Below are 20038 nucleotides of genomic sequence, written 5' to 3' on the forward strand. Positions count from 1 at the left end.
AAAGGAGATTAATTATTTTAGAAATGAAGCTTTAGGAATACATGCCAAATGTCATAGGATTTGTCTAATATACGTGTTGAAACTACACAAGTGAAAATAGTTGGCTTTTTAACAAAATAAGACTTTAGCTACAGGAATTGTAATTGCCTAACACTGACAACTTTGAAACTTTTCCATGTGGAAACCTTGCGGGAAGGTTTTCAGGCAGTGTCATGTAGTAACAACAGCACTGTTTTCAATATCACTCTAAAGACCAAACCTCACTAATGCTTCCTTTTGTTTTCTCCTCGACGTTCCAAACGTTACACTGGCAGCCTTTAAAAACTGGTGAGGAACCAAACCTTTTCCATGTTGCCATTCGTAGATCTGCAGCTCCAGTGCCAGCATGGACAGATTGATGTCCAGTGGCATCAAGGCCTTGCAAACCAAAGGAGGAGAAGATACAGCCTACAGGGAAAAATATTTTCTAATGGGCACTGCCAGTTGGGAAGGACTTGGGTTTGGGAGAAGATGAGTCTGGCATCCTATTGGCAGTAGGTTTGGTGGCTCTTCGCACCTCTTGAACACAACTTCACACATCAGTCCCTCCCTGGCTCCCCACCTCAGCTGTCACATGCTTGCACGTTTTTGCTGGAAAGACAGTAACCAAACAGAGCATTTTCTCTATAAACACTTCAGTAACTACCAACTGGCTTTCAGATTTCAAGTCTTTAAACTTGCAGGCGCTTACTTGGTGTAGGTGCTGAAACAAAGGGCTGGAAATAGCACCAGGACGAAGCAGAAACACCTCCAAGTGTGTCAGCTTTGGGCAGGCTCTGTTGACAAGCCTCCAGGAAGTCTGACACCTGAGAAGAGGTGCCAAACTCCAGCTACTCAAGTTGCTGACACATGTATGTCCTCACAGCCCTGTGAGTCCCCACAGACTTTGGGGAGTCCAGTTTGGATCCAGATTGTTATGAGGAATTGTAGTAATCAGGTGTAAAAAATAAAAGGTACTGAACAACAAAGGGGCAGTAGCATGCACATGCACAGATGTACACAGAAAGGGGCTTTTAGTGTGACTCAGAATAGTTTGGCACCACAGTCAAGAAACAAATGAGAACTGAGAAAACCAAGGTTGAGTTTTTTAAGGCTCTCTTCTCAGGATCATTAAAGAACAAAAGTAAATTTATTCATGCCATTCTATCTTGCATAGTCTATCACTTTCATATTTAAACAGTGACTTCCATATATGTGTTTGTGTTTACTAGGAACAGAGGTGACTAGCAGAAACCTGATAGTCTTTTTTATTATTAGGGCTTCTTGAAGTTCAAGCTTCTAAATCATATGCAAAAAAATATTAAAATAATACTATCAAAGGCTCCGTCTTTCGGAGATTCAGTTCATAAATATGCACTTTGATAGAGAAAATGCAGACCCTTTTATGCAGTATGAATGTCATCAAGGAGATATTCTCATGCTAATTATTACAGACAATTCATGGCTGAACAGCTCTCAGATAATGTAAGAAATGGTGGGGGCTTATTTCCACATCCTTCTATTCTTCTCTTAAAGCCCTGTTAACCACTTTTTCCCTATCTTTGCTATTTCATTTGCAACTTGCCACCTCTGGGGAGAGAGAGTTTGTAGTTTGGAAATAGTTGTCGGGGATGGTGCCAGTGGCCCTGAGCAGCCCCAGGTGGGACCTGCACAGACCCAACCCTGGGCTAGAGCCCCACTTCAGCCCAGCCCAGGGTGCTTAGCCCTTCCCCAGCTGCCCTGGGAGCGCAGGGCTTCCTGCAAGAGCCCCGTGTGTGCTGCTGCCTTGCAAGGGACAGGTGTGTGTCCTGTGTCTGCCCTGCACTTAGCCCAGGTGACAACAGAGTGCTCCACCTCACCCTGTGGTGATCCCACTGTAAGCAGCAGCTCCTGCTGGTAAGAGCATGCAATATCCATCAGGTTCTGGCATGAGATGGACAGAAGGAATGCATGATGAAATCGGAGCATTAGATTGTGATGACCCAACTTATTTTCATGACCTTTCCTATTGGCATCTCTTGCACCATTAATGAGATAACATCCCGGCAGTCTGCAGAGAAACTGGGAAAACCATCCGGCCCTTGCTGAAAGCTGAATTTTACACTTGTAGCAATAGTTGTGAGTATCTCAGGCTGGAAGAGATGGAGAAAATAAACAAGTGAGGGAAAAACAGCTTAAGGCAGAACAAGTTTAATATGTTTTTTCCTTTTACACTGGGGCGAGGGGGGAGAAGTGTGTGCCAAATTTAAAGTTGACTGCCGACGGCCATTACTTATGTAAGTAAGTTTGGCTTGCCAGCCCAGTGCACAAGGCTGACTGACCTTGGCAGCCGTATGTCAGAATTATTCTCCTACAAATCCAGTATTCTCTGGCAGTTTCTGCAGTGCTCTGAACGCAGGCAGGCTTGTCAGCTTGTAGAGAATCTACTTCCTATTTTTTTCCCCTTTCTTTCAAGAAGCAAGGAAAATCTAATACTGGATTCTGGGGGTTTTTAAGACACCCAGCATTTTTTTCCCTGTTAAAGCAGGGGGGAACCTTTCTGTTTGCTGTCATGGGCAGTCGTGGAGCTGGGTAGCCTATAGAAAATGCTGTGTAGGAAAGCAAGTGCTTGAAGTGGATGCTGGAATAAATTAGTTGAGGTAGTAAAGGGGGAATAACTCTGGCTGACCATCCTGACAGGGCTGTGTTGTTTGCATTTCCTCTGGGTGGGTGCAGACTCTGCTGTCTGTGCCATTTTCCTGTCAATACAGATTCCAAAGAGGACTCAAGGGGGAGAGCTGAAATGTGCATGAGTGTGAACCAGAAAATGTCAGGTTTCCAGATCAGGGAACTTGCACAAAATTAAAAGAAGGGTGAGGATGGGGAGTAAGTCCCCTTTTATCTGCAGAAGAGCATCTGCAATAACTGGCAGCTGAACCAGGAATTAATTATAGCAGCACCACGTGGAATGATGGTGAGATCTGTCAGGATTTTACCACCCTGGGTGTGAAGCACAATGAAGCTGGTAAAATCCCATTTTTTGGATCAGATCACAGTTGAGTTTCACTTGGGAGACCTGCATCCTAGGTCACAGGTGTCTCCCATAGCCTGTACAGATTACCTGGGCTCGCTGCAGCTGTGCAGAGATAAGAGTCACCCAGATGTGCTCCAAATTTGTTTTTTATAGGGACGAATCACAAATCAGAAAATAAGTAAGGTAACCTAAAAAGCTCAGGTGGAGATTTGTCAGTTTGATTTCCAGAGATTATTACAAGTGATCTGGGAAAGGTGTGTGAGGCAGCGTTGGGGTGGTTCTGTCCCAGCATTTAGCATGGAAATGCCATGTGAACATTTCCTTCCTGACACCCATAGGCAGCTGGCTGCCATGTCACCCTGGGCTAGCAGCCTCCTTGGTCAGGGTTTTCCTGCAAACAAACCCCATTTACCCACTCATTCTCTCTAGCTTGAGTACAAATCACTTCCAGCTAAGTCAGTAGTTAAGTCTGGGTCCAAGGCGCTGGTACTTTATTACTCTTTGTGTCTGGGTTATGCTTTATGCATCCAAATAAAAAATGAAATTCATATGGGTTTGCCCAATCTTGCTCTTTCCATCTTCTGCCAGGGTCCTTGAGCTTGGTGTGGCCAAGTCACACAACAGACATGCAGGGTACAGGGGGACTGGGGGTGTATATATATATAAAATTTTAAAACAGCCTCCCTGTTTAAAGGAAAGGAAAACCTCTTGATGGTCAAATTTATGTGATCACAGGTGTACTCTAGGCATGAACAAGATTTTGTATTTAAAGCAGGTCAATTTAATTTAAATGTGGATAAAAATCTCTATATTCTACACTTTCATATTTTCAGAAAAGATGTATTTTAACCACCCCTCTTTCCATGTCCAATAGTGGCTCGAGTATCTAATTCTGAACAGATAAATTTTTAATTTGAAGTTTGATCCTGCTATCATTGCAAGTTCATCCATCCCTTAGGCATCTTGGATGTACCTGTGTGAAGGATCAGACAGACCTGCCTTTTGTAAGCTAATCTGGCAGGCTGTTAGTCTGACATACTGCTGTGGTGGGTATAGCCAGGATTTTCCAAATACAAACACTCATAACCACAGTGGCACCATCAGTTGCCTCATCACTTTTAAACCTTTCAGCTGTCAGCCCCTCTTAGTCATAAGAAAACCTTTAAAACAGACCACTCCCGAGACACAAATCAGACTTACCTGGTTTTGCTACACATATGAATATTTAGGGTTTGGGCTTGGTTTAATTTTTTTCTTTTTTCTGCTGGTGGAATGGGCTCTAATTTTCCTTTTTCACCCAGCTGTAATGTAAGTTCTAGGAGAAGAAGGCAACACAGGATAGTAAAGGAGAATTTTAGGTCCATGTCCTTCCATACTCTGATCCTTGTCAGCAGGTCCCCAGGGAGAGATTTTCCAGGAGCACTCTGGAGAAACAAGAGCTTGCTGAGACCTCCCAAAAGAATTAGGGCTGCAGGGCTTGACCTCACTATCTGAGCAGAAGCAGCTAAGGGAGAGCAAATGTACTTGCTCAAAATCAGAAGTAATTCTCTCCATTTGTGTGACAGCCATAAGGGGGTACCACATGAGGGGGTGATACAACCTTCTTTTTAAATTAAAACTTTTTAATTTTCCTTTGGAAAAAAAAAATTGTGCTTTTTGATCAGCATTCTATAACCGTCTACCTCTTTTGTATCTTAATAAAGAAAGCAAAGCTGAGCTGAAGTTTTTAATATATTAAATCAGAAACCTAGACTGGAATGAAAGATAAGAATCCAATAACACCAAAAAGACACACAGAATAGAATTGGTTATAAAAGATTTATGCACCAGGATTAGGAGGTTAAAAAGGCAAAAACTTTAATGTTCACTCATGCAAGAATGTCAAGTCACTGGTCTAAATAAGGAATTTGACAGTAATAAGATTTTAAAAGTGGGTATTTTCAGGTAGTGCTATCTGCTGTAATAAATAGAGGTCATAAAACTTTGATCTAAGTATATTCCTCAGATGTTAGTGGCTAAGGTGGTCACTGTCTGAACTTTGAAAATGTGTTTTATAACCTGTTTTAATAAACAGCTATTAATATGAGGCATATTTATAGGCCTTGGTAAGGCTTCCTAGGCTTGCTTTTCCTTATCTGTATCTCTGCAGTCCTCAGGTAATGGCAGACGGTGCCAGTCTTCTGAAGGATTTGCTGCAGGGATAAACCTCATTTACTTTCCACCTAGGGTGAAAACCATTCAGTTGCCCTGAAAGTTCGACGATGGAGGAATTCCTAAGTGCTGATGAAGCACACCTGTCCCTGAGTTACTTGGGATGGAACTTTTCATTCAGGACAGCACATGGGATATGTCAGGAAAGCAGTTATTTAACTCACCAGAAAATGAAGTCTTCTCCCTGCTAGCATACGTTTAAATTTACTTTGAACGCTGAAGACCTGAACAACATCAAGCCTAGCACTAGATAGGTCAAAAAATAGTACTGAGGATTCTGCCCTTCCAACTAAATCTAGTTGCTGAATCAGAAGGTTGGAGATGAGAGTAAAAACTACATTAGAGCAAGCGGGGCATGACAGGTACATTAGACCACTGTTTAAAATCCCTCATTGCTGTTTCTAAAAATGTCAGGTCAGGCTACAAATCTGAAGGGAATGACTAGATAATTTTCACTTAAGCCTCTCAGAGAAATGTCTGAAGCTTGGTGGTCTCTTTTCAGAAGAAGATGGTATGAGGCAGCCACGGTTCAGGAGCTGCAGCAATGCCTTGCATTTCTGTCCATCCCCTGCCAGCCCGAAGCGCTGCACTCTCAGCGGCAGCAGGCGCCGCTCCGCCCTGCCCGCTGGCACCGGCTGTGACAGGGACAGCGCAGCGGCAGCGCTGCTGGGGCTGCACCGGAGCGACGGCGAAGGGACCAGGGCGACAGCCAAGCACTTCTGGGAGGAAAGAGGCAAGGCACGCAGTGGCCACATCTCAGCCTTTCTGGTCTGTCTGACAAATTAGCCCGCCGCCGCTTTTGCGTGGGGCCGCAGTGACATCTCATGGCTGCGGGCCAGCACTGCACCGGCCCGCGGCCACCGGGGTGGCCTCTGCCGCTCCCGCCTTCCCGCTCCTTCTGGGACTTACTCACACGACGGTATTTCTTTGGAAGAGCCTCCCGCAGTCTCAAGAGCTCCCTTCAGCACAGGGGTCGCACGGTGCCTGTCACCCCGGGAGCGGTGCAGCTTCCCACCCGCATCCCACCCGCAGCATCCCCGACTGCACCCCGGGTGCCAGGCGTGACCCGCACCGTGCCCCCCGCCCGGCTCTTTCGCATTCCTCCCGCTCCATCAGCTGTTTACTGCTCTAACTACTCCGCAGCAGCCACTGTAGCATTTTTCCTCACTAGCAGCAGGAAGGAGGCAGGGGGGCTGTACTGCGGCGCTGACAGGGCTCTAACTAAAATGCTCCTCACTGGCATGTACAGAGAGTTGAGAGAAAGAGAGACAGAAATACTGATTTCTGTTTGAAAAATGTTCAAAGCTCAAGGTTTTTTACAAAAGCTAAGGAAACTCTTCCGAGAGTACAAGCTAGTTAGTCATTAAATTGGTAGTTTATTTCTCTGAGAGAGAGAGAGGGGGGAGCACCCGGGGAACACGTAGGAGTTGAAAGAGCACTCGTGTTATTCACCATGCAGCCAGGAGCAGAAAATAGAGAGGCAATTAGAAGGTCAGAACCAATAATAGTGCACTGGCAACCTGCAGAAGCTGTAGAGCCCCTGTTTGTTCTCCTGGTATTTTTACTGCAAATCATCATTAAAGCTGTGTGACACCACCAGTTCTCACACCTCAATTATTTGCTTGCAAATTCGACGTCTTCAATGGGAAGACAGATTATATCTTCGTTAATTTGGTCCACAGCAAATTGTCACAATTTCCTTAAGAAAACACTGCTTTTCATGAGGCAATTATTGAGTGCCAACTGAGGGGTTTTTTCTTCAAGAATTTAGCCCAGACAAGCAGACAGAATCATGCTTTTATTATTTACTTCCACAGTATAATCAGCTTTTCATTGAAGATGACAGCTTTCAGCCAAGAAATTCCAGTGTGTTTTTTTTTTTTTTTTTTTCTCGGGGAAACAAAACAAACAAGGAAGCAAAAGCTTCCTTGAGCTTTTCAGGGGTTGAAAAAAGCTGTTGGTTTTGCTCTTCCCCCTGTACATAAGCATAAATGTACTCGCATATATGCACTCCAAGCATGCATGCAGGGAGCTGTGGCCTCACTGAGAGTGAAACCCTGTGCACTGTTACAAAGCAGGTCTAAAGCAATGATCAGAAAAGGCCCTACAGGACTTGAAATGGAAACACAGAATTGATGGAAGCAGAATAGCTGTTGGTTTTATGCCTTATTACACAGGTGCTCTGATCCTCACGGTCTTCCTTCTCAGGCTTGAAATGAAGGCAGCACATGGGGAAGGAGCTGTGCTGTATTATTTAAGCCTTTCCCCTGTTTAGGGTATCTGCACTAGCATTCAGGCAGCCCCCCAGCAGAGCTGTGTGCTCCTGGCTCCACAGAGATGAGGGTGTTTGGCCACAGGCAGGGGCTGTGTGTGGCAGCCAGGGCATGTGAGCCCTTCAAAAAGCTTCAAAAGCAGCAGGGTGCCCCTGGTTTTGTGCTTTCAGGGTGGCCATCACAAGGCACCTTTTCTTCCAAAACAGTCAAGTCTGTAATTTCTGTGTATTACGTCTAGAAGTCTGTGCTTTGCTTAGGTTTGGAGCTGAGGTTTATGGCTCAGGATTATGGTTAAACACGAAGTTGTGATGAATTGTTCAAGGACAGGTTGCTAAACCAACCCTTCCTTACAAATACTGCCCTGCAACAAAATGTGTCAACTTCCAAGAGCTGAAATGAAAAAGCCTTTGCTTTCCCTTCCTTTCTGTGTCCTCAGGGTTTTTTTCTGTGGGCTAATTATAAAGTGACTTTTCTTGCTGCACCTGGGAAGTGAGTGCCACTTTCACAAAGCTTATGCCTTACAGTTCTCCTCTATCACCCAAAAATCAGAAGCCTCTGTTTCTCATGCTTGGACCTTCCATAGGGCACCCAAATTTTAAGCCCCACTGGACTGGACCCCGATTTGGAAGCGCTTGGCCTTTGTCTGAGGCCATGGGAAGTGTTGGTGTCAGTGAGAATCAGCTGCTGGGAGCCTCTGCTTCCTCTCTTCTGCCTCTCTCCAGATCCTTTGTGTTCTTTGTTATTAAATGAGACAGGAAGGCATCGATCTCACATGTACACTTTAAGAGGAAGATGGAAAAATATTAATGTTTCTTTGTCTTCATGTTTGAAAGTGGAACCTTTTAAAGAAATGAGTCCTCACCAAGAAGAAGAGAAATGTTTTTCTTAACTGCATAGCAACAAGCTATATCTGCAATTATTTATATCAAGTATGAAATTCCCTCAGTGCTTCATTTATTCAAAGCTATATTTTTACTCAGTTTTGTTTTCACAGATGGCTAAGCTAAGATGCTGTCTTGGGCTTAAATATCTACACAAACTTTGGCAGTCCCCACCAACAAACAAAAATAGATGAAAAAAAAAGCAAAGCAGAAAAATTGCAGTTAAACTTGCAAAGCCCTCCAAAGAGCACAGCAATATTTTTAACTAATTTAAAGCTGTGATTATCTACTGAGGAATTTAATGTAATTGTGTCATTGCAACATAGTATTAAAACTGCCTCTATGGGAACCACTGGTTGTCAAATGAAAATTATGAGTGGAATTTTTTTATTTCCTTTTTATAATTCCTTCACAAAAGGCACGGGTTTATAATTTGATTCCAGCACTTGTTTTGAGTGCTTTGCTCAAGGAAAGTTTATTACTATTCAGGAAAAGCAAGTTGAGTACTTGCAACCAAAATGTAGACACTCAGCCAGCACTGAGATTCAATTCCAATGTTTTTTCTCATCCTCTTTCAGGGTGAAAAGGTGTGGTTTGCTTTGGTGGTGGTTTTGTTTAGTCTTTTGCCTAGTTCCAAAAAGCAGTGTCCGTGGGGATGTGCTGCCCTCACACAGGAGTGCTGAGTGTGGGGACGTGTTCCCACGTCCATCTTCACCAGGAAATGACTGCTTTCATATCCAGCCCAAATTAGAAGCCACTAATTTCTCACTGCATTTGCTCTTTACTATGTTTACTTCAAAATGCACACTGTTGTTTGCCAGTAATGCATAAACAGGACAGGTTTGCCCCACCCCAGGGACCCACAGAGATTTCAGACCAGTAGTCCAGGGGTATGGTCATTACTGTCCCTATAGATCACTTAAATATTGAGGAGATGTGTTTCATCAGATGAGAGGTTCCTTCCTCATCTGGTCCTGTCACCAACCTTCATTTTTAATGCAACATATTTGAGCCCTGGAAAAAATTCTTCTATTTCCAACATTGAGATGAACAAGCAGAGTCTCCTGAAGTATGTACCAAGTGTGAGTGTGACAGACACTTCCTGTGGTGTGTGGGTCACTTTGACTTTGCTGCTTAAAGGGACTGAAAAAACCCCTTTTCCCGTCTCAGTTTCCTGAGCTATAATACTGGTTTGGGGCTCCTTGGAAATGTGCCAGAGGTGGGAAGTGGGAAGATGAGTTCTGTGGACCAGGCAGTAGAAAATTACCAATTCAAAGCCATGTTCACCATTTAAAATAAAACATTGGGGACGCTTTAACTTCCATGAAGGTCTCACAAATGAGTTTCTGTCTTGTCTAACACCACGTCTGTGCCAGTGCTGTAGCACTCATCAGTCAGCACAAGAGTGGCTGCCACAATCAGAAACAATTAGTCAGTCTATTGCAGCTCCAAACACAGTGAATAATGAATACTTTTCACCAGCTTCTGCCACTTTATGTTTTCATATCAACCAGTCAATCAGACTGTATAAAACAGCATGTGTCTGTTCATTAGGAGGAGAAAAAGTTGATTGGTACCAGAAGATGACTGCAGAGTGATTTAATTGTAGCCTTTTGGCACATCTGTGTTAGATATATTAGGCACTTAGACACTCCACATTGACAGCAACAATGGGAATTATATTGGAATAATATGGTTTTTAAAGCTGTACTTACACACACACACAAAAACCAAAATCCAAACCAACCTTTTTGATCTCTGTGATTAAGTATTCCAGGTAATTTCACATCATCAGTTAGTCTTTCTTCTAAATCAGACTGAAAGCTGTTGACTCCCCTCTGCAGCACAAGCTAGCTGATCTATAAATAAGGAATACGTTCTTACAAAGAGAGTGTTCCTATTGATTGGTGAGATGTATTGTCACCATTTCATTACACTTGATCATTACACACTCCTCTCCTGCCAGAATTTTTTATTCATTGTGAAGTTAGAGACTTGCAAAGTTTGCAAAGACATCCCTGCCTGGTCCATGGCTGGAGGGATGTTGTCTCCTGCCAGAAGCAGGGTGCACCTGAGGGAAATTACTGGCAGTGAGCCTTCATTTTACTGTTAAAGTCTGTCATCTGAGAGACACCCTGAATTTTCTCTGACTGGGTTTCTCAGAGTATTTTCACCATTCCTGTCTTCTGGAAAGTGTGAAAGGGTAGCCATAAGAGGAGAGTTTTCTGGAAAGATAAATTATGGACTGCAGATTCTTAAGGATCTGAACACTCACCTATTCAAACAGAGAAAAGAAAGGCAAATACTGCTGAGCAAGAATGATTCATGATCTTCTTAATGGCATTTTAGCTATTCAAGTCCCAGAGACAGCCCACCTGGAAAGCAGCTGCAGAGTGGCTGATCTGCAAAGGGCAGAAGCTCAGGGCTCTGCTCTGGCGGTGCCTCAGCATAGAGCAGTGCAGCTCTGGTACCCTGCAGCTCAGCCTTCAGCCAGCATTGCTTCTTGCCAGGCAGCTTCAGCATGGTCCCTAAATTTGGCTGTTTCCATACTGCTCCTTTCACCAGCCTCTGCACCTTACTGAAGGCCTCTGAATCCCTAGGGTCTCTGCTGAAACCTAGCACTCCTGAAAGATGGGGGCATCTAAATTGTCATTGTAAGAAGAAACCCCATGCTCCTCTAATGCCAAAAGTCAAACAAAGATAATATAGTACTTACTGTATTTTAAAAACATAAATTTATAATCCAATTTCAGGATTATTGAAACTTCCTGATGAGTGTCCACATTTTCCTTTATTAGCAAAGTGCAGAGCAGGACCAAATTAGGATGCTGGAAACACTCAGCAAAGGACAGGAGATTTGTCCAGCTACTCTCTTCCTAAGAACCAGGGGGTAGCCCTGGTCCCAGAGCAGAGGGCAGCTCCTTCCACACACCTGCCCAGGTGCTGCATCAAGAACCCTGCCCCGTCCTTGCTGTGGGTCAGGTGCTCACATACTGCAGCATTGCTGATGTTTTCCTCTATGAGCAGAGGGCTTGGGGAGCATAAATCCTGCAGGAGTATGAAGTGCTACAACCCTAAGAGCAAGAGCACAGGTACAGCGTGACCCAGACCACCCTGGGAAGCCAAGTGGCTGCTTGCCACCCCCAGAACAGGCCATGGTGTCTGGCTGTCTGTGAGCATTGAGCCATCTGTGTTAAGGAGCCAGCAAGCTTTCAAATCCTGTTCTAACAGTCCCAAAAGTATCATTATGGGAAGAGCATGGCTGAGTCTCTTTTATTGTTTCCGTTTCAAATGTATTCCGCACTAAAACATTTTTGTGGGGCTGGAAATTCTTTTCAGAACCTGCTAATTATTTTTACAATCCGCAGTCTGCTCTTACGTTCCTAATTGTGACTATTAATCCTCTCTCATCTCCATGTCCTAGATGTGTGCAAGGCAATAAGGCATATCATGCTCAGCAGCACCCTGCCTCTTGACTCATTTGTCAAAAGGATTATTGTACACTCGGTGCTGAATGTGAGGAATTAGCTGCATAAACCTGGCCATTAAAAAGAATGTCTGTGTATTACCTGTGCTGGGCATTGGTATGTAGACAGTAATTCCCTCCTCAAATATGCAAAGGTATCTCGCTAGTTTCGGGTAGATTCATACATGCTGCAAACAATTTGGAAGTGATTTGAATGCAATTTCTCCTTTGTGTCAAATCAAATGGTGTTATAATCATAATTAACAAGGACTGGACTTGACTTCAGTCTCTTGACTTGTATTTGATTTCCCAAGGAAATTGTTAAATCCATTTTAAAACATGATAAGTACAAAACATGCTCTGTTGTTTCCAAAATGTGATCAGGTAGCTACCTGCAAACTTTAACACCAAAGGTCTGACAGATATTTATAATTACCACTTGTCAACACAGCCAAGACAAGGCAGCAGCCCTGCTGCTGTGTTCAAAGGCAGGGAAGAGAAGTCAGGCCAGAGTAGTATCTGTTTCCCTTCAGCTGTGTAGGAATGATATGCTTTCCAGCTCTCTCTTCTAGAAGAGAAATTCCTCTTTTCTATCTAATGAATGTTGTCTATCCAGGCATCTCTGGACAGCTTTCAGTGAGGGTTGTTTGATGGTGAAATCCATTAGTCTCTGCCTTATCCGAATGGCAGCTGGCACTGCCCCTACCCTTGCTGCCAGAGACAGCAGCCAAATATTTTCTGCTAGAAAAGTATGAAAAAGTCTGCTTGAGCATTCATCTGTACTAAAATTTGGCCCATTATTTTCATGGACAGCCTTCAAGCTGCACAAAGGTCTGTTTGTTTCTTGGCTTATGGTTATTCATCAAACGCATTCTACGAGGCAACAACTGGGAGAAAAATGACAGAGAGACACTTTACTGGTTATGTCCTGTTAGTCCCAGCTGTATCGTGGCCAGGCACAGCCAGGGCCTGTGTGCCTCACTGTTGGTGTGCAGTTGAGGTTCAGAGCTTCATCTTCTCAAGTCGCACCACAACCTTGCTCCAGGCTCTTGCACAAATCCAACATCACCTCCCAATGCTGGCATTTAGCCCCTGAGGCTCACTGAGATGTGCAGGTCAGACTTCTCACTCATCTCTTCATCACCAGTGGCCTGGTTTCCCCTGGATTTTCCCTTGGACAGTGTGACCTTTCATTTCTCCTGCCAAGTTATAGCCTCCTCTGGCAGACAGTGAGGATTCACCCACCGCTGTGCCCTGTGCATGTAGCCTGCTGCTAATCCCATGCTCAGGGCAAGCCCAGTTCTTGTTCCAGGCTGGGATGCTTCAGGGGTCAGTCTGTTCAACTCATTGTTTCCCAGTGGTCCTTTCTGCCTGTGCAGGTTCAGGGAACAGTCCCACCAGGTAAGGACTCCTGCAAGAGGATGTACAGAGCCCCATGCACCAGTTCTCTTGAAATGCCACGATGTTTCTATCACTTGAAGTGGTTTGTATTAGTGTGGTACTCTCATGGCTCAACTCAGTTGCACCAGTGCAAAATCTCTTCCCAGACTTTGTAGGTGTTTTAATTGTGAAAGGACAAAACCCTTCCCTTCGCCTTTATCTGGGACAAGCTTTCACAGATGATTACACTTATCATGCTAAAGCCTGAAGATCCATCAGTCTGAAGATTAGTATATGTCTCCAGGTAATTGGGGTGACATGTTCTAAAGGGAAATGCTTAATTAGAGGAAGATTTCTGCAGGAGACCAGAAAACAACCACTTCCTGCAGTAAATCAGCTCTTGCAAGAGGAGCTTGTGTTTTCCCCATCACTTGCTGACACGCAGGAGGCCACCCGGACAGAGGCTGTCGTTGTTCTGGCTGACAAAGATGACTCAACTGGAACCTGGAATCCAGGCTGGCTTTGCAGAGCTGCTTCTCTGCTCTACATCTGCTTTCCTGTCTCACCCAAGCCATTTAGCTGCTTGCTTTCTATTTCAAAAGGTGGCGTTTATTCTAATTCTTTGTTCTCATTCACTCCATTAAGCCTCCACTTTCAATCATCAGCTGCTGAAGCACTTGGCTGCGCTGCTAAGCAAGCCTCTGCATCTGGCTCATGCTGGAACAGGCTATGCCCTTATTTATCACTTTGCTAACACTGGACTGATAAAACTTATCTTCTCTGGAGGCTGGTGCAGGGGAGGGGCCTGTAAAACAAAATGAAATTTTCAGTGTGTAAAGATAGTGCTGTTCCAAGAAAAAAGAATTGAGGTGGCTTTTGCCTGGCATGGTGTGTGGCCTCAGCCTGGGGCCAGCACACAAGGGCTTCTGGGGAAAAACTGCTGAAGTGTGTCAGGAACAGTGCTTTATGCTCTCTCCTATTCATTTATTTTTCATTCCGAAGTTTTCAGCAAGTGTGCCAAGAAAGCTGGAGCAGAAGAGCACTTATCTGTGTGGGAAATGGGAAATGCATTTCTGGAGTAAGGGGAAAGAAAAGTGCCTTCTGCAAGAAATTGTAACAAGTTAAATATGAAACAGACAAAATCCAGTAAAAGACAAAAAAAATATCGTTTAATGCTTGTCCCACCCACCAAAAGAAAAAAAAACGGGAAAAACTGCTTAACACAGGTGAGCCAGATACAGACTCATTTGTGAATTGACTCCCTAAGGTGATGCTTCCTTGGAAAACAGGCAAAGCCCAAACAAGAAAATGCCTACACCTGTGGGCAAGTCACTGCTGCTGGTTTGCAGGGAGGAGGGAAACCAGGAGCAAACGATGAGTATGTGAACGATGAGGACTGGCAGGCTATAAAGGAGAGGCCCACAGCCCAGTGAGAGCTGATAGAGGAGAAGATAGAGATTTTGTGCTGGAAATGTAGGTTGGAATGGCTCTCCCTTCTCCCTGACTGAAGGTCTCTTCCTTTTCCTGTGAGTTTTGTATTTATAGCTTAGTAATAGCCTAAAGCTTAAGTGTTTAGAAGATTAACTTTTCTCTGTCTGTTTTTTCCTGGGTTTGGATGTTCTTCTCATGTTCATGAACCAACTGAGTTACTGTGTTAGTCTTTCTTCCTTTAGAAAAGAATTAAAACTCCATAAAACTCTTTTAAGTGTTGTTTATCAAGGGCAGTAGTGCTTTCTATCTTCATTTAAGACTTTCTGGGCTCAAAGCTCTGTATCCAAAGAGCAGAAGAATCTCTAAAGTGGGAAGGTACAAAAGTTTTAATTTTCTTGAAGTATTTAAATTAGATTGATGTCCTACAAAATTATTATGTAGATTGTCTGAATTATTGTCATAGAGAAGTTGTAAAATGAAGGGTAATCTCAGCTTTTCCTTCATTGAAGGAAAAAGTTCTCTGTGTGGACAGTAATTCAGAAATCCTTCTGGAAGCAAGACTTCAGCAAGAGTCCTGAGATAGTATTCGAGTGCAGAGAGAGACTTCTCTGTCTTCCCTAAGTTTTAATAGCTGAATTCAGTGAAATCTGAAAGTTGAAGCTTTACAGGCACATATTTAGGCTACATAAAATGAAACATCTTAGTCTGATCTAGTCAAGGGTTTCACAGCTTTTTGTTTAACATATAACTGCATGGGCTATTAGAAGTGGAAACATATGGAGTCATAATTGAAGAAAAATCCTTTTTTCAGGGATAGGTTTGAAGATTTTTGGTCTCTGCTTAATATGTAAAGGCCTAAGTGGTGCATCTGTTCAGAAAGGGAAACAAAAACCTGCAGACAGAGGCCATGTTATAACTGATTTTCTCACTATTATTTTTATAAGTGTCACACTTAAATCAAAACAGGAGCAGCATTACATTGTTTTTTTCCTGTTCAAATTTTTTACTGTTTGTGCTGCAGCAGGTGAGTGCTCAGGAAGCAGCCATATTAAAATTTTATATGGCCTCTAGGAGAGCTAGGAATTTGTTCCCTCTCTTGTCAGAGAGGAAGAAATGTTGTAGCTTTGCAACTGATTAAATTTATCAGATGAAATATTAAGCATGAATAACGTGAGATTTTCAAACCCTTCCTGATTGGCCATTGGTTATCTCAGGTTCTTCACTGTAGGCTAAGTATTAAAGAAGAATAAAAAGTATTTCATTGATCATTGATACTAGCAATTTCTGAAACAACATTGAGATTTCCCCATCCTAGTCTTGGCTAGACATAGACTGGTAGACAGATCACACCTCCCAACTTACGTGATAGAAATGAGTTGCAGGGGAAAGTTTTGGAGTAATTGTGCAAATCAGAAGAAAACCCAACATGTTACTTCCTGAAACTGCACTAGCTTTCCCTCTTTTTAGGGGTGGGAAAAAGGCTTTAATAATACCAATGTGTTCAAGAAACTGCTATTTATATATTTTTCAAATATAACAGAGTAATGTCTCTTTTGGGAGAGGGGATTATGCTTCTCAAAGTCAACATTTTTCTCTTTGCTTTATTTTTATTTTTTATGTAGATTATGTCTGAACTGTGTTTTGAAATAGTCTATACCAAAATCTCTTTTCCAAACTTTTTTCCCTTTTTCTGGCCTCTGCTGTAGAAGTATAAAAATAAATCAAAAGCCAGAATTTGTGGTACTTAGACTGTAATAAGCTTCATTCTTTTCCTCTGTCTCTGTCTTACACTTGCTGCGAAAGTGTTGCTGAGTGATCTAAGTTGTAGGACACTTTCTGTAAGATAAGAGCAAGAGAAGAATTGAAATTGTGAGATAAGAGCTAGATGTTTTGCCAAGTACATTTTTCCCTGTGGAATGGAATAAGTTAGCAAATGAGGACCTTTGGGATGGCCATGCAGAGTTCAGAAAAGCAACTTCACTTCCCATTGCACCATGCCTGCAATGTGGATGGGATTTGTGTTGAGTCTCAAATTATTCTACTGAGTATATTTTTTTTCCTTTCTCAAAAGCAAGATGACATTTGTAAAATATCTTTTTGTGTCTCTTAAAAGCAATCGTGGATATCTTGTGAAATTTGTGTTTAAATGCAGTAAGTTTCTGAGTGTATATGGGTAGGTTAGGATGAAGCAAATGGGAAGCAATTTAATTTGTCATTTCAGTTCATGCTGTGGAAAAGCTAGATGTTTATTCCAGCTGATCTGAAAGTGAGAAGTACCAGTGAAGCCAACAGAACAAAAAATATTTTCCACTCTTTGAAGCCTGTTGCCACACCAAGTTCGAATATCCATCTTGTAATGATGCTTCATACTTTGAAATATGACAAAGTCTATAGCCATTGGTTGTGATTTCTGACAGTGAAAAGCTAAAAGATTGACATGGGGGGGGGGGGAGGGTGTCTTTGTAAGCCAAAAAATTTCAAGCCAAAAATCACTTGTATCCTTGGAAAAGCTAGCAATGGTTTCAGCAGCAGCACTGGAAAAGTGGATTTGACAACTCTTTTACAATTAATAAAAAACTAAAAAGATGACAAGCGAAGTCCCTGTGCTTTTTGGAACAGTTATGGGAGGATGGTATGTAGTTTTGCCATATGGTTTCTTCTGCCTTTCCAAAAAGAGAAAAAAAAATAGACTCATTCCCAGAACAAGGTACCAATGCAAAGATTTTAAGTGACTGGTCTAAAAATGTAGAACATGCAACTTACAGCTTGATAAATCAACAGTCTCACAGGCACATCTAAACTTCATTATACTGAAATGGAGTTGGGAATGAAAGTGAATCATAGTAGCACCTTTGAGTCAGAAAAATATAAATGACTGTTGCAGGATTAACTTTTTTTATAAAGTAAATTAAGTTAACAATAGTTTATTCTCTTCTCTTAATGCTGTTAAGACTCTTAGAAGCTTTTTCTTCTGAAGAAACCCAATGTTTAGTTTTATTAAAGGGGACTTCAAATTCTGTATTCTATCAGTAGGGATATTAGTTTTTGTAATGTTTTGCCAATTGTTTCATTATGTATTTATACAAGTCACATATTTTAATTTCTGAACATCCTTTATCTGTTGCTGCATGGGAGAATTTATCTGAAGCTGGGAGGATACAAAGATTTAGCTTTTTGTAATGAAGAAAAATACGTGTAATTCCTTTCAAAGAAAATAAAGCAGTACTAGGAGGTAATTTTTTTTCAGGGAATCAGTATGTGGAAGTAATGGTTTTTGTGTTCCCTCTTTGTCCTGCAAATAGAGCACTTATGTGACTTGGTGCAAATCGAGTCCTGTAGTGCTGTGATTATGTGCAGCTAAAGGGGTTTTTGCCTGACACGATGTTGCTGTTCTTAATCCAGTGAGGTATGAGAGACACAAAAATTTCTGACTCCCTTCAGTCTGAGTCAAATTGGTGAAATCATCTTGATTAGATGATCTAATGGGTGTCAGCACAAGTGGCAGGGACTGTCACTGTTGCAGGTCTGGAGAAGGTGGGTGCTGCTGTAGGGAAGCAGGGGCTCAGGCACACAATCATCCATCAACCCACACTCAAACAGGGCAGCCATAAGTATACAAACATTCTGTGTATTTTTTCTCTGGCTTTTTGTTCCTTTCCACACTGAACTTGCCCTGCTGCTTTCCAAGCAAAAAGTGCTGCAGCCGATATTTCAGTGCTACTGTACCTGAGGTACCAGATAAGATGCCTTTCTCTGCTATGTGATGCTTGTTTATGACTATTCAAACTTGAATTCCTCCAAGTATTCAGCAGCACCTGGGCGAGGGCTGCTCTGAATGCCAGAAAGCTCCTGTGTCTAGATTAGAAAGTAATGCACTGGCTGTCTATGATATATTGACCTGCATTGAAGAAATCAGCAATCTCACAGATGCAGCTTTCATCTCCAGTATCCAGTCGGTGTGGCAGCAGATCAGGTGCCCAGTAGAAGATGTTGTCATTAACTCAAAATGCTTGATGGTGCAGAGATAAGTAGCTGTGCTCTCATTTGCTTGTGGTGCAAAATTGAAGCAGTGCATTGGTTTTGTAATGTGGAGGAACATTTGGTATATGTGGGTTCAGAGCCACCCGCAGGTGTGCTTTGAACAGTCCTGCTTTGGCATTTCCACCTTTGTACTGTGTTCACAGCACCACTTCCACTCTGGGAATTTACATCCCATTTCAAACCTGCCTTAGCACAGATTTGTGTCTGACATTCCAGGAAGTGACAGAGTGGGGCAGGAAGTGTAAGGGGCTTCCCAGATCCCATCAGTTCTTTTCAAGCAATGATTTTTCCCCAGAAATAGTCACTATTGGAAATTCCTCAGTGCAGTTCAGGCTCTAATAACATCCCTTGCTAGGCTGTGCTTGCCTTCACCAAAATTTTGTCTTCTGTGCTGGAGAACTTAAAGGCAATTATGTTATATAGAAACAACAAAGATCATATTTCATAGAGCAGAGGCAGAAAACTCCTACAAAAAAATCAGGCATTTAAAATCACATTAAGAAAGACTCCACCAGTCTTTGCTTAGTGTCGCTTCTGTCAATGTGTCTATCACTGAACCACGCACAAAATGGGCATCCTTCATCTTTTATGTCTTTCAGTGATGTCATTAGCATTTTAATCATTTGCCATGTTCTCTGTTCAGTCTTAATTTGGTCATTAATGTGCTGTTGGAAGTAAAGCTTTGGAATAAACCCTTTTCCATCTTTTAATTTTTTACTGTGTTTGCATTCAGCAGAGAGTTGGGAACAGAAGGCAGCCCTGTGTTTCTCTTGCTGCCCCTCAGGTACCCACTGTTGTCCTTGACACAAGAAACTTGCTCGTGCCCCTCCTTAAAGATGGGATGTCAGCGTGTTCAGAGGGACGCACAAGGACACGGGCATTTGTTCCGCTGGCACCGGGAATGACCGCTTTCCTTGCTGCGGAATTTTAGCAGGCACACATCTGAGCAGGGAGGGCAGAGAGGAGAGACCCTGCTGCACACCAGCTGCTAGGATGCTTTGGGATGCAGCACAGAACCCAGTGCTGCTTTCTGCTCTGCCTTTTAAATCCAAACTTCCCAAAGGTACAGGGATCATTTAACTTGGAAAAAGAACGGACCGTTCCCATAAAAGCAATGATGCATGTGGCTACCCCTGGTAGCTCCTCAGGGTGGCTGTAGGATCAAGATTTCTGCTTGGCCAGCTGGGATCATCTCTGCTTGTTTAAGCTGTCATACAGAACACATACCTGTCACCTGGAAAGGGCCAGGGAATCACCAGCCTTAGTAACAGTTGTTGCAGAGAGAAAACCACAGAGGCTCGGTCTCCACAAACAGTGTGGGAGC

The 20038-nt window shown here is 42.9% G+C and overlaps 1 long non-coding RNA gene across 20 annotated transcripts in view; it reads left to right on the top strand.

The window, feature by feature from the left end:
* Positions 1-20038, top strand: part of LOC138113569 (uncharacterized) — a 212736-nt gene that overhangs the window by 86982 nt on the left and 105716 nt on the right. For 4 of the 20 annotated variants that reach the window (XR_011152258.1, XR_011152250.1, XR_011152238.1 and 1 more), the window contains exon 1: positions 14573-14768. The exons of 9 other annotated variants lie outside the window; for them this stretch is intronic. This is a non-coding gene — a long non-coding RNA (uncharacterized lncRNA). Of the gene's footprint in view, positions 1-14571; positions 14769-20038 lie in introns of those variants that run through there. 7 more of the 20 variants (XR_011152239.1, XR_011152243.1, XR_011152244.1 and 4 more) reach the window with 5 other exon arrangements.

The sequence above is a fragment of the Aphelocoma coerulescens genome, chromosome 7 (genome assembly GCF_041296385.1).
Source record: "Aphelocoma coerulescens isolate FSJ_1873_10779 chromosome 7, UR_Acoe_1.0, whole genome shotgun sequence".
In the NCBI taxonomy this organism is placed as follows: domain Eukaryota; kingdom Metazoa; phylum Chordata; class Aves; order Passeriformes; family Corvidae; genus Aphelocoma; species Aphelocoma coerulescens.